This window comes from Phasianus colchicus, chromosome 1 (genome assembly GCF_987193195.1).
Source record: "Phasianus colchicus chromosome 1, bPhaCol1.hap1.1, whole genome shotgun sequence".
NCBI classification, from domain to species: domain Eukaryota; kingdom Metazoa; phylum Chordata; class Aves; order Galliformes; family Phasianidae; genus Phasianus; species Phasianus colchicus.
In genome coordinates this window covers 124,111,749-124,125,657 of record NC_143436.1, presented here as the reverse complement: position 1 = coordinate 124,125,657, position 13,909 = coordinate 124,111,749, and positions in this window count along the sequence as shown.

Genomic DNA, 13,909 nt, shown 5'->3' with positions numbered 1-13,909 from the left:
GCTGTATGTAAAGGCCAATTTAAGTCATCCCTCTAGACTTATTCCTATACACTAAGATTTATTCTCAGGGATTTTCTGAACAGAAATATGTATATTCAAACTTGATGATGACTTGTAATAAACAAAGGTTCCCTAGCATGGACATACTGACTAAACAACACATATGCAACATGTCCATCCCTGCAGCAAAACTGTGCTATACACAACTTATGTACAGTAAATATAATATTTTCTGAAAATGTTGGCAGAGCCACACAGGGTGCATGCACACACCTACTATCTATGATAAATTCTGATTTAATCATAGCTTGCGTGGGCTGTAGCCATCTCCAGAATTTCCAGCTTGAGGCACTCATTACATCCAGACATCCAGAAAGTAGATCAGATGCCTTCACACGGGTTTTTAGGACCAGTTTACATGGTCCAGCATGTATGAGACATTCATAGGGTCTGGCAGATATAGCATAGGACACATGGGAGATCTTTGTCCATCCAAGAAAACATCTGGAGGACATATGGGATACTTCAGGATGTCTAAATACCAACAGACACCTACAAGTAGTGACAGAAAACATTTCCATCAAGAACATAGTTTTTTATATATATGTACATATACGTACACATCTGTATATGCATTTATACCATTATCTATGTATGCTTATACATAGATATAGTTGTGTATATATATATTTAAGTACATAAGGGATTTAAATCTACTTTGTCAAAATTTCTAGGAAAAAAAGGGATAATATCTGGGGAAAGGAAAACATGGTTCTAAAGAATATGGTCTTAAATATTCTGGAAATTATGTGAGTTGTTCTTTCTATACTTTTCCTTTGGATGACAAAATCTCAGCAGGAATAGCAGCTCTCCTAGTTTCCAAAGATGTAAGATGGCAGAATTCCACTTCAGGAAATTTCCAGAGTCCTGTCTACTTTTCACTGAGAAGCTCACTGAGAACAGTCAGATGGTTTTAGCACCAGTTTGGCCAGAGCTTTGAATTGGGCTTCACATTAACAAAGATCCAGATGCAAAAACCAAATCCTTGCACTTCATGGCACCTCTTATAGCAATCATGGATCATAGCATACCAGAATAAGTACAGGACTGAAATGTTATATTGCTTGTTTTCTCCATAAAATGAATTACTTAAAGCCCTTAATGTATTAAGGGGCCTCTAAATTTGCATTATTGTTTCCAATTAATGCTAGGATGTTGGATGGCTGTTATAATAGAACACATAGGTAGTTACCCAAATCGACTACAGATATATGTCTGAGCATTGTAATGTCTTACCTTGAAAGACAATAAATTCTCACAGCAGTTTTTACTGGAAAAGTTCATTTCTGAATCAAGACAGTAACAGATTATGTCAGACTGAGAAAAGTCTGACAGGATGTTGCATTTTATACAGTGTTGAGGTTCTGTGCTCACACCAGTATTTTGAGTTAATATCTTCACTGTCTAGTGAAATCCACTGGTACAACGGTGCTATCACACATTGTCATAAAATACCCCTATATATTATTATGCATTTGACTCATCTTTGAACAGTGAATTTAAAAAAAAAAAAAAAGGTAGCTGGAGATTTGATAGAGTTTGGCTGTTAGAAGGAGTGTTGCCTAAATCCAAAATTCAGAAAGATTTCTCTAAAAATTGCTGAAAGAGAATGTTTTAAAGCATTATTACCTGCTAATCTGATGCTTTGCCATAAGAAACGTGATGAGACCTTTTCAGTTGCCAAAGCAGCTTCAAGAAGTTGAAGCCTTATTGTTCACAGTGCACAACAGTAAAGTTGGCAGAAGTAACTTGAGAACTGTAATAGTTATTTCTAAGAACTGCTGGAGGTTGAGGAGGCTCTCAAAAACTCACCAACAGCCCCTCTATCTACAGAAAACATAATAACAGGCCAGCTGGTTTAACCTCGTGCTTGGGGATAAGCACTAAACAGAACATGATCACAGCTTGAGAAAGGCCTTTGACATAGTCATATCTTGTTCTCATAATAGTCTTATAAAGAAACTAGGAAAATCAGAATTAGCTGAAACTGCTGTGAAGTTCTTCAGTGGCTTGATACTCGTCATATTTCCATTAATGTCTTAATGAAAGAAAAGAATAGAAATGAAACAAGAATGAAAGAAAGAGAGTATACTTTGCAGGTACAGCAAACACAGTGAAGGAGAGAATTAGAAATCAGAATTATCTTAACAAATTAGGGAAAGGACCCTGAAAACAGATGGTGAATCTGAATGTGAAAATAACAGTTCTTTTAAGACTTAAAAAAAATTTTTGGTAGGAAAGTTCGTTTGAATAAATGCAACATGGAGGAATGTTTTGAATTGAATAAGTTTAGGTGGGGAACACTAATGTAGAAAATGACCTAGGAATGTACTGGCTTACACAGTGAAAACAAGTCAGCAAAGCTTTTCAGTTGTGAACAAGATTAGATATGTATAAAAAAATACAGTCTGAGACACAGAATCTTGTTCTTTCAACCCAATGCTGATCCTTAACGTAGTAACCAATACCAATTCTTGGCACTCTGCTTCAAGTAAGACTCCTGATTGGAGATTACTTTACTAGCTGTTCTTCAAAGGTCCCTTCCAACCCCTACAAATGCAATGGCTGAAATACCTTGAATACAAAATATTCAGGGAATAGTGAAGGAATCCAGATTACTCATTAAAAGGAGAAAAATTGTGAATACAACTTAAAAGCATGTGAAAGACATTACCTAAAAAGGAAGGGAATAAACTCACAACAGCACTCAGTTAAATGACAGAGTTGTGCATAATACACCTGGAAATTCCTTTCAGCTGTAGACAGGAAGTGCTGTAATATGTTGCTGTCAAATCTCCATCTCTAGCATTTCTCAAAAAGATGTTGGACATATGTCTGAATGAATGATTTGCGATCTTGATTTTTGGAGTAATTTTGTCATGCCCTGTATTTCTCCTGACTCCTGTGAATTCCAGTTGATACCAACTGAGGTTAATGAGGGTACACTGTGTAAATGAGCAACATAAGAGTAAGTCCTTCTGGGGAAATGTTTCTCCTTAAAGGAAAGATAAACAAAAATGAAACTGTGGGAGGCCAACACTGAGACGTTTAAAAACATTCAGCTTGAGGTGCTGGAATCTGAAGCAGAAACATTTTGTACATTATCTTCAGGCAGCAAAGCAGATTTTTTATGTGTTGTCTTCTTATATATGTAGTCTATATATATATATATATATATATATTTATATAGTCTGTCTGTCTGTCTATCTATCTATCTATCTATCTATCTATCTATAGACTGTCTTCTTTGTTGATTTATGGTCAGAGCTTCCAAATGATCACACCTGTAAGAAGTTGCAGACTAAATTTTTTGCCCTAATTTGGGCAGTACTGTTAGCTGAGGGCTGGAGAATTTAGCCTGGAATCTTTACTAGAGATGCTGGATGGAGCTCAGCTGCAGAGTTATTGGGTAAGGGAAAAATCCTCCCTTTGGGGCAGGATTTGGCAAAGGTGTGATGTGGTATCTGGGTTTTTTGTAATTGTCAGAGTGTGAGAGACCCAAGATATACCAAATATGTGTGAGGTTTTGATGAAATTTTCCTCATTTTGTGTTGGAATGCAAAATATCACAAATAATTATTATTTCTTTGGCCCTTTAAGAAGGGTAGGTTTGCTTAAGAACTGGTTCTAGAATACTTAAAATTTTAGAAATGATGGAGATTTAGAATATCTAGAGTTTTAAATTCAAAGTTTAGAAGATTTTGTGTTACCAGCTTAAAAGGCAATTCATTTTCAGAGTACTTCCCATGAAACCTCTCATGTCAGCATAGCCAAACATGGTATCTTTTTGCTGGAGGGAGAACAGTAGCAACTTCATAGGTACACAGTTTTTAATCCCCTTCTACTCTGCCATGGTGAGGCCACATTTGGATCACTGTACCCAGTTCTGGGCTCCCCAGTTCAAGAAAGACAGAACTTCTGGAGAGAGCCCAGTGGAGGCCACAAAGATGATGAGGGTCTTGGAGCATCTCCTATATGAGAAAAGGCTGAGAGACCTGCGGCTGCTCAGCCTGGAGAAGAGAAGGCTGAGAGGGAATCTGATCAATGCTTATAAATACCTACAGGGTAGGAGTCAAATGGCTGGGGTCAGGCTTTTTTCAGCAGTGCCCAGTGACAGGACAAGGGAAAATTGGGCGCAAACTAGAATACAGGAATTTCCATATGAACACGAGGAAGAAATTCTTGACTGTGAGGGTGACAGAGCCCAGAGGGGTTGAAGAGTCTCCTTCTCTAGAGATATTCAGGACTCATTTGGATGCTTTCCTGTGCAACCCACTGCAGGAAAACTTCTTTAGAAAAGAGTTGGAATAGATTATCTCCAAAGGTTCCTTCCAACCCCTCTGATTCTGTGAATCTTGCAGTGAAGTACCTGTGCAGGAGAATAAAATCTGACTTGTACAGAGGGCTAACTCAGTGCAATGAACATTATATTAAACAATGTGTTTGTGGCCTCATCAGTGAAACCCGCCCAGATGCAGTGCAGCTTTCAAGAATGTTACACTGAGGCTTTTGATGCTGCAGACTTGGAATTAGTTGGGCAGTGTGCTTTGAGGGAAATACAAAACATGCACATGAAACAACAGCAAATGTTTGAAGACAAAGGACACAATTTATTCTAGATGATACCTTATTGGCTTCAAGGCTCATTCTGATATGTTCTGATATAGAGGAGGGAGTAGGCATGGACAGATTGCAGGATGCTTTGCTGAGGTAGGGACCCTCTGCTGATTGTTTACTCCTTCCTTGTGGAGTCCCTCTGAGAACACTGGCAGGTTTTTCATAGTAATAAACTGATTAAATGTTCTCTCTTTTGATTCTCTAGTATATTGTAACAATTTCCTTCTGACAGGATGTTCAAAAGCAAGTCTTTGGTTACTGAAACACAAGGAGTCTGGGATATCATAGAATCCTTAGAGTTGGAAGAGACATTTGAAAGTCATCTTGTCCAATGCTCCTGCAGTGAATGGGGATATGCACAGCTAGATCAGGTTGCCCAGGGCTTGATCCAGCCTTACCTTGAAAGTCACCAGGAATGGGGCATCTACCACATCTCTGGGCAACCTGTTCCAGTGCCTTACCCCACCCTCACTGTAAAAAGCTTTTTTCTTGTATCTAACCAAAATCCATCCTCTTTAACTGTAAAGCCATTTCCCCTTGCTCTATCACCACAGACCCTGCTAAAGAGTCTGTCCCCTTTTTTCTGTAGCTTCCCTTTAGATATTGAAAGGCTGCTATTAGTAACCTCAGACCTTCTACATGCCCTAGCATAGCTTCCAGGAGGAACCACTCCATGATCTTTCCCAGCACAAAGGTGAGACTGAGAAGTTAGTATACCTGGAGTCATCCTTTTTACCCTTCTTAAAAATGAATGTAAAGTTGCCTTCTTCCTGTCACCAGGGTCTTCACCTGATTGCCATGATTTTTCAAATTTTATTGAGAGTGCCTTTGTGAGTACCTCAGCTAATTCCCTCAGGACTCTTGGATGCATCTCATTGGGACCCATAGACATGTGGATATTCAGGTTCCTCAGGTTGTCACAAACCTGATCTTCACCTACAGTGGGAGGAACATTGCTTTCCCAGTGCTCTCCTACCAAACCAAACATTTGAGGACTGTGTGTTGAGCAGTTATCAGAGAAGACAGACACAAAAAAGTTGTCAAGTACCTCAGCATTCTACTTCTCTGTTGTTACCAGCTTGCCTGTGTCATTCACTGAGGGGGTACACTACACTCTCCTGGGTTATTATCAGAAATATTACGTTTACCTTTTTTTTTCGAATGACTTAGACATACTTTTATGTTTTGTAGGTTTATTCAGAAGCACTTTGCGCCTCAAATATGTCAGATGTTTTAGATTAGTTATGCATAAATATATAAATAATTTAAACTGTTATGGAAAATCACTGGAAAGGAGGGCAAAAATATGTGAACACTAATGAAAAGCACGAAAAAAGCAAACAAACAAAAAAAACAACCTGTGCTAACTTCCCAATGCCCTTTGAATCACGTAGGTTCTAGGATCACCAGGCAAAAGAAACAGCAAACACAAGTGCGCTGTGTTAAACTACCTCTGCTCTTCCAGTGTTGTTAAGACGCCAGCTATTTCCCTCATGGTAAAGCAGAGGATTATACATTTCATGTATATGGTAGGTTCTTCGCAAGAGATTTGAAGTCTTTTCCATGTATTTTGCAATTCAATGATGCAAATGTAGAGTCTGGGGTCTTGTGAGCGTATGAACTCAAAAAACTCCCATAATATATGTGTAAAGAATATACAAGTGGCTGAATGCCCATAGAGATTTTCTGCCATATTAAATGTAAAGGTTTCCCTTTCTATTTAATCACTGCTGTCTTCCAGCAATTTCCATCTGTTGCTTGATAGTGTCAGTATCTCACTATTCATTTCTGTTGTTACATCTTTTCTTTTAACTGATAATTCTGACATGAAACTGCAACCAAGACATTTTCACGATCTATGTGCATACTATGGACCATTTTTTTGCTGTTTCTCAAGATGAAATTATTTCCTACAGTGAGTTTGGATGCTTTAGGCTGTGTATATTTGTATAGATTGCAGATCTTATTACTTGGTCAAAAAGCATTTCTGAATATTACAAAAAATATTTTATGTCTTTAAACCAGCATCTTTCATACTATAGAAGACAGTGATGAATTTTGGATGCAGTAAATTTTTTGCTGTAAGAGCTGAACTTGAGTCCATTGGAAAATGCAATACAAATATTTCTAGATTTGTAAAAAAGAAAGATTATATTTTTGCTGATTTGTTGGGTAATTTTCAACTCTATTCAGCATCTCTGCCAAGACACATATACTGAAAGTAAAATGTAATTCCCAAAGGAAAAATGATTTCCCTAGGTTCTTACAAATATTTATATCTATAAAGAGGAATGTGCAAAGACCAAAGTTTTCCAGAGTGAGAATTAAATCCATAAATTTCAAACAATTTTGTGATTGTATGACATGCTCTTTCACTTTATGAGAAAGATTATTTATTTTGGAAAACTGCCTCTGAGGACTTTATTTCTGTGGAAGCGATGACGTTACTTGGGTTGACTCAGTATCCTATCCTGGTTGAAGTGTGAAAGTAGTATCACATGAGTCATTTAAGATGAACTGCCATGATTTTAGATAGGAACTCTCAGTGGTTACTGTTAAGAAACTATGCTTGCATCCATCATGTTAGAAAGTAATTGCTTACTTTACATAACTATTAATGCTAATTACATTTCTGGAGTTAACATGACAAGCTATTTGTTATCCTTGCAGGTATGAAGAGGAAAGTTCAATACATTCAGTGGTAACATTTGCTGATGTACTTGACAAAGGCACCAATTCTTGATTTATCTTCACAATTCTGCAGATGTCTTAGGTTGCATTTTGCTTCTTAGTATTTTAGCATGACCTTTGATGGTTGAAGCTTGTTCAAGTGTCAGGTAATGAACTATGAATAGTGTATCTTCATAAAAAGCCTGCATTAGTAACTCCCTTATTCTCCCTTATTAGGTTTGATTTTCAATAGGATTTGATTTGTTTTGTTCTCACTTTCAAAGACACAGTAGTTTCTGAAACTGAAAGCAAAATTCCATAAAATGATAAGGTAGATTTTGCAATTGTCTCATTTTCAGCAAAGTTTTATACAGAAAAATGCTTAGAATTTGAAGTTTTATGATGGCTGATCACAAATTCATTCTAGAAATTCATTCCATTCTATGGAATGAAACAAAGGTTCTTTTTTCTCATTTCTCTTGCTAAGTGTACGTATGAATATCTGCATATATGGTTTAAAGCCAGTCACAGTATCCCTTAGATACTGTGGATGTGGATGTGGAGATTGAAGCTTTAGAACATATGGAAATCTTTTTTGCCCTGAACTCCAGAGGCCAAATGCTCTGCACGTAACTCTGTTTACAGTGAACAGATGGTGCTTTGGGATGCAAGGTTCTCATACGAATGTGCCAGACATAGGAAAGAGATTTGAGAGCATAATATTAATAATGCCAGTGTGTGAGTAATATCCATGACTCTGCAAAGTAATGCAAGGAAATAATCTGTTTGTAAAAAAGCTAAGGTAGTCCATAAAAGTGAATGCAGTCCTAGTCAACCAACTTCTCCAGTTTTCTAAATATCAGATAAATTCAAATTCTTCTTAAGGAGATTAATGATCTTGTGGGAAATAAAAATGGCTGTAAAGCCTGGATGCATGTATTCATGGCAACCATTGGAATTACTGATAGAAGTTTCAAAGCCCTCTGGTAATAGAGATATATGACTGCACACCTAGATCATATGAAACATACATCTGATAGCAAAAAGAGTATGTGACCAAAGAAAAGATTTCCAGCACCTGCAGAAGTATATTTACTTTTTCTATTCACTCAATAGAATGCGTGTGTATTTATGCATATTTATATATAAAAAAAACCCTCTCATCTTAAACTGCTTCTTTACTAAAATATCTTGGAATGTATAATGCAGTTTTGACCTCTGAAGTTTAAACAATCAACCTGGAGTGGTTCAGCTGGAAAAATACACATAGCTCTTTTGATCTAAAATATAGTGAGATACCAATCACAGACTGCTTGCTGCAATGTATGTCATGCAGGTTCACTCCTGCATCTGTAAAAAGGCTTTTTTCTTCTCTCTCTTTTTTTTTTTTCTTTTTTTCTTTTTTTTTCCAGAAAAGCATCTTGTGGAAATGGTTATTGGCTTTAGTGAAAACCTAAAGCCTTTTCACAGAAAGTCACTTAGCAGCTGATTTCATTGTATAGTAAACATAATGCTATGATCCTTTGCACCTTTCTATACTGTCCAGATGACAGTCAGAAGTCATACTTATTACACATTTCAAGTGGCCCTGAAATTTGTTTTGGGCTAAGAAATGCAGGAGCATCAGCTCCCTGAAACCAAGAAGAATCACTGAACCTGGTGGCCATTGAAATGTGGTGGCTTATTGGTGTTGCCCACCACATGTGGTGAACTGGGAAAATGCTCAGTAAGAGGTATATGTCCAATTATATATATATGTAATATTGTATCTCCAAAAGCCAAGGATTTGTGGAGAAAAGCTATGTGATTTGCACTGTTCTTCAGTACTGCAAAGGGAGCTGAATCAACGTGCAGTGTCTATTAACAGTGAAAAAGGAACATATTCCAACAAGAGTGCTATGAGAGCTATTGAAGAAGGCATCTTGCATCCAGCAGCTACTGCTTTTAAAGTTTTAATTTTAATATTATTTCATGTAATGACATATGCTATTAAGTTATTTTAGGATATAGGTTGTGACTGCACCTGGCATTGTATGTCACATTATATCACATCAGGTGGTAACATAAGGTAAATTCTTGGTTTGAGCTTTTGTTTTTCATTTCAGCCATTAGAGCTATTCAGGTAAATGAAGTGAAAAGGGTAAGAAGTGAACAAACCACGAGGTGCCTATCAAAAACACAGCAAACTCAACAGCTTTTGAGGGTTAGATATTTCCCCAGGGCCTCCTGCAGTGTCCCAGCACTTTCACCACATTCCCTTGAAGCTCTTGGCTTTGTTCCAGTTGAGTATAATTCTAACTCTCTCACAAAATCAAACCAATTTTTCTTTCTTCTGGGAAGCTTTTCTGGACATTGTAGCTCTTTTGTTTTGGAGAAGAAAAGTCAGGTTGTGCTTTGAGCTTTAAAGGCTGAAAACTCAGGATAACCCTTTCCTCTACCCTGCTTCTGGGCAGTGCGTCTCATTTGGATGAGGTCAGCAATTTTTGGCACCCATGTCTGTGAGTGTGAGCTTGCTCAGGAGCCTGGGACAGAAGGAGAAAGGCATCCTCCCTTACTCATATTCTGGTTAGAGAATGGCAAAAGAGTGAACTTGGGCTTATAGTCTTTGATACCAAAATATTGTATTATCACAAAATGGCTTAGGTGGGACTTCAAAGCCCACCCAGCTCCAATCCCTGCCATGGGCAGGGCTGCTCCCCACCAGCTCAGGCTGCCCAGGGTCCATCCAACCTGGCACCTCCAGGGATGGGACACCACAGCTTCTCTGGGCAGCTGTGCCAGTGCCTCACCAACCTCTGAGTAAAGAATTACCACATAACATCTAACCTAAATCTCCCCTCTTTTAGTTCCCCCTCATCTATTTCATCATCTGCTCATGTAAAAAGTTGGTCTCCCTGGTGTTTATATAAGCTCCCCTCAAGTACTGGAAGGCCATAATGAGGTCTCCCCAGAGCCTTCTCTTCTCTAGGCTGAACAAGTGCAGCTCCCTCAGCCTTTCCTCATAGGAGAGGTGCTCCAGCCCTCTCCTGATCATCTCTGTGGACCTCCTCTGGACCCACACTAACAGCTCCATGTCTTCCTTGTGCTGGGGATGCCAGAGACGGCCTAGTAACTAGTACAGGCACGAAGTGGGAAGTAAATTTGGGACTCTAGTTTTGCTTCTTCACAGGTCAGGTTCCTACTTGTCTGAATACTTTGTTGCTCCTGACTTTTGCATTCCTGTCTTCACAGTTGCCTACTTCCAGAGAGTACGTGAGCAACTACTTATCTTTTTTGCTTTCCTTCCTGATCAGGCACTACAGCCTGACTATAAAGGTACTTTTCTGGAATAATTGCTTAAGCTCAAACCATGCTTGACATAGCTTAAATTTAAAAAATAAAAAATTCATTCCCTTTGTGACCAAATGCTCTAGGCTCTATCCTGTCATGCAGGAGTGACAAAAACTCTACCTTCTTTATAAAAAACAGCCTCCAAGCTATTAAGCTGGTTCAGTCTTTAAGAGGTACAGGAACTTTGCTTCTCTCATTGGGTTCCTATAACCTTTACCAAGAGGGGCAGACTATCAGTTGAGTGGCCTGAGTTACCTTCTGTAGGTCTTCACAGTCACCTAAAGCTCTTTGTTGCCTTTAAAGGAAGCTAAGTATTTGTTATGTTTTTTCCCCCATGTTTTTTTATTTATTAAGTAATCCTTTAAGTGCTCTAAATGCCTAATTTGAATTCAGTAGCTGTATATGAGAAGGTTTTGAATGGATCGATAGTGAAACAGTGGCAGGAGATGAAGTATCTCTCTTTTTCCAGGTCATCAGCTGAGTAAGAAATAGATCCTTCCTTCTGACTGCCTTCTCAGTTTCCTAACTTGCCTTCTCTGCAGCACTTGGTGACTTATATTAGTTGGAACATGCCATTCTTGCCTATCTATCAGGCAACCCATGTATATTTCAGTCAACCATATAGAAGAAATGATATTCAGATCAAATGAGTGACAATTAGACAACTAATCCACCAGCACTAGCTGAGAGACAAAACTGGAACCTCTGCAATCCCTTGGTTTCTGCAGCCTCCTGCATTTTTCCAATTCTGTAGTCCTTATGCGCCAGACCAGCTGAAGTGAGAATTGCCGCACTGTTGTCCAGGCAGATGAATTTCTGATAATGTAAAAGAGCTGAAGGAGAAACAGCCCCCGAGCAAGAGATCAGATTTATTAAATCTGTGGGAAAATATACTCTGGATTTCAGCTGCAGTTAAATGCTTCTACCAAGACTCCTCAGCTCATGCACTCTTCAGTTTATATCTCCATGCAGATCTCTAGAGATCAGGGACAAGGTGTTTCACTGACATTACCATCAGTGCTATATGTGAAATGTTTTGCTTGCAGATAATGATGTGGATCTGCCAATGGCTCCCCAGATAGAAGCTAAAGACCTTTTGTTTCCAAGCTGCTAGCAGTCACAGCTCTCACTGCTGACATTTTCATTCCTGTGTATTACAGGACCTATGAGTAAATGTAGGCTTGAAATTAGACAGCAATCAGAGGTAGAGGCCCTATAGCAGCATTGCAGTAAGAATGATGGGAGTGAGTGTGCTAATTGCTTTTCAGATGGATCGCAGCAGGAAAAGGGTTTGGCTACTGTGATCCATGTGTTTCCTTCTAGTGCTTTTTCCTGTTCTGAAAGGGAAAGAGATTCTCTCTAGTTCCATTTTTCAAACTATTAGTGTCTCATGAGCTCTCAGTGCAGTGTTTAAGTAATAGACTGTCAAAATCCCCCATCGTTAGCTTTCACCTAAGCATGCTGATGCTTCATATTTAGTTTAATCTGCCCAGTTGAGCTCAGATGCCATTTTCATTTATATTGACTAAGTTGCTCTCAAGAGCAAATGGTCCACTAATGGCATCCTATAATTTCCTCTGTGAGTCCAGAAAGACAAATGAGGTCCCAAACTGTCCTGACTGAAAGATCAGAGTAGCTCAGCATAATATGGCATTAAGAACCACAGGAGCTGTCCACGGATCTAAAAAGATACATGAATAAGCAGAGTACCAGAAAAGGTCCATTAAATTAATTGTGACTTTGTAGTGTGATTAAAATCTCTTGGACAAGGATAATCCATCTGTGCTGATGCAAGATAACTATTCCTGTGAGTTAATGGTGTGTTAAAGAACATGCAGCATTTTCGTCTACTAAGAACATAAGAACATTTCGTTCAGACAAAAGGGCTGTCTGGTTCTGTACATTGCCTTTGACAGCAACCAGCACTGGTTACTTAGGACGTGGATAAAGAAGGATCATGGACTTGCCCCAGGGGTAAGAACTTTAGCTGTTGTCATAGGAAGTGTGGACATCTCTGGTGAACTAAAGAGAGAGAGGGTAGAGCTGAGTTCCAGTACTCAAGTTAATGGGGAAAGCAGATTTCCGTGGGGCTGGGATTTCAAAATAAATTTTCACCCTTTGAATTTTTCACAGCATACATGTCTGTTTCTATTAGTTCTCTGAGAATCAAAAGCTACTTATTTTTATCCTGCTAGGCTCTGCTCTCCTATTAAGAAAAGCACCGGTGCCAGTAGTGCCAAGACTGTACAGATTTATGGGCTCAATTTGTCAGTATATAAAAACAGCCTGAAGCTATTAGTGCCATTGTGGTGCATTGACCTGCTGATCACCAACTGCCCACTGAGTTGCTCTCTACCCCTACTCAGCAGTAGAAATACTGTGAGAAAGCTCATGAGTTGACACAAGGACAGACAGATTGCTACAATCACAGGAAAAACAGACTTACCATAAGAGAGATAATGAAATTTATTGCCTACTGATAGCAGAATAGGGCAGTGAGAATTAAAAGTAAACTAAAACCACCTTCCTCTCCCATCTGCTTTCTTCTATCACTTCCCCATGAGTAGCACAGGGAAATGGGCAATGGGGACTATGGTCATCCATAATGCTCTGTCTCCGGTGACAGAGTGGCTTGCCTATGGCCACTCTCAGCCCCCACTCCATGTGGGTTCATCCCTTAAAGCCATCCTTCCCTAATTGATCCCCGTGGGCTTCCCACAGACTGCAGCTCTCCCAGCACCACCCCAGAATGGCTCTGTACCATGGGGCCCACCTTTCAGGGACTGCCCCACACGGTCCCCACAGTTGCAGCTCCCCCAGCCCTCCTACCCCACCGCTGCCCCTCTCCATGGTCTGCAGCTCCGGCTTCAGCCGCACCTACAGGGGTACCCACAGGCTGTGCTCATACACTGCTGCCCCGTGGGCTTTTCTGTGGCCAAATCTGTGTCCATTTAAACCTGAAGACAAGGAGTGTTCAGTGATGCCTAATTGTGTACCTAGTGCCCGGATATTGGTGCACTGTAAAAGCCTAGCTCTTAAGAAAAACTAGAGAATCTGGCCCTCTGGTAGGCAGGAAGAAGGAGGGGCTGGTAAGCCTGCAAGAGAATGTATCATTCTACTGCAGCAACTAATATGCAAAAAAGGATGAACAATGCTGGAGCCTACTGTTCTTTACTTCCTTTTTTTAAATGGCTTTAACTGGGACTCATAGTCTGAAATGCCTATCAAGTGT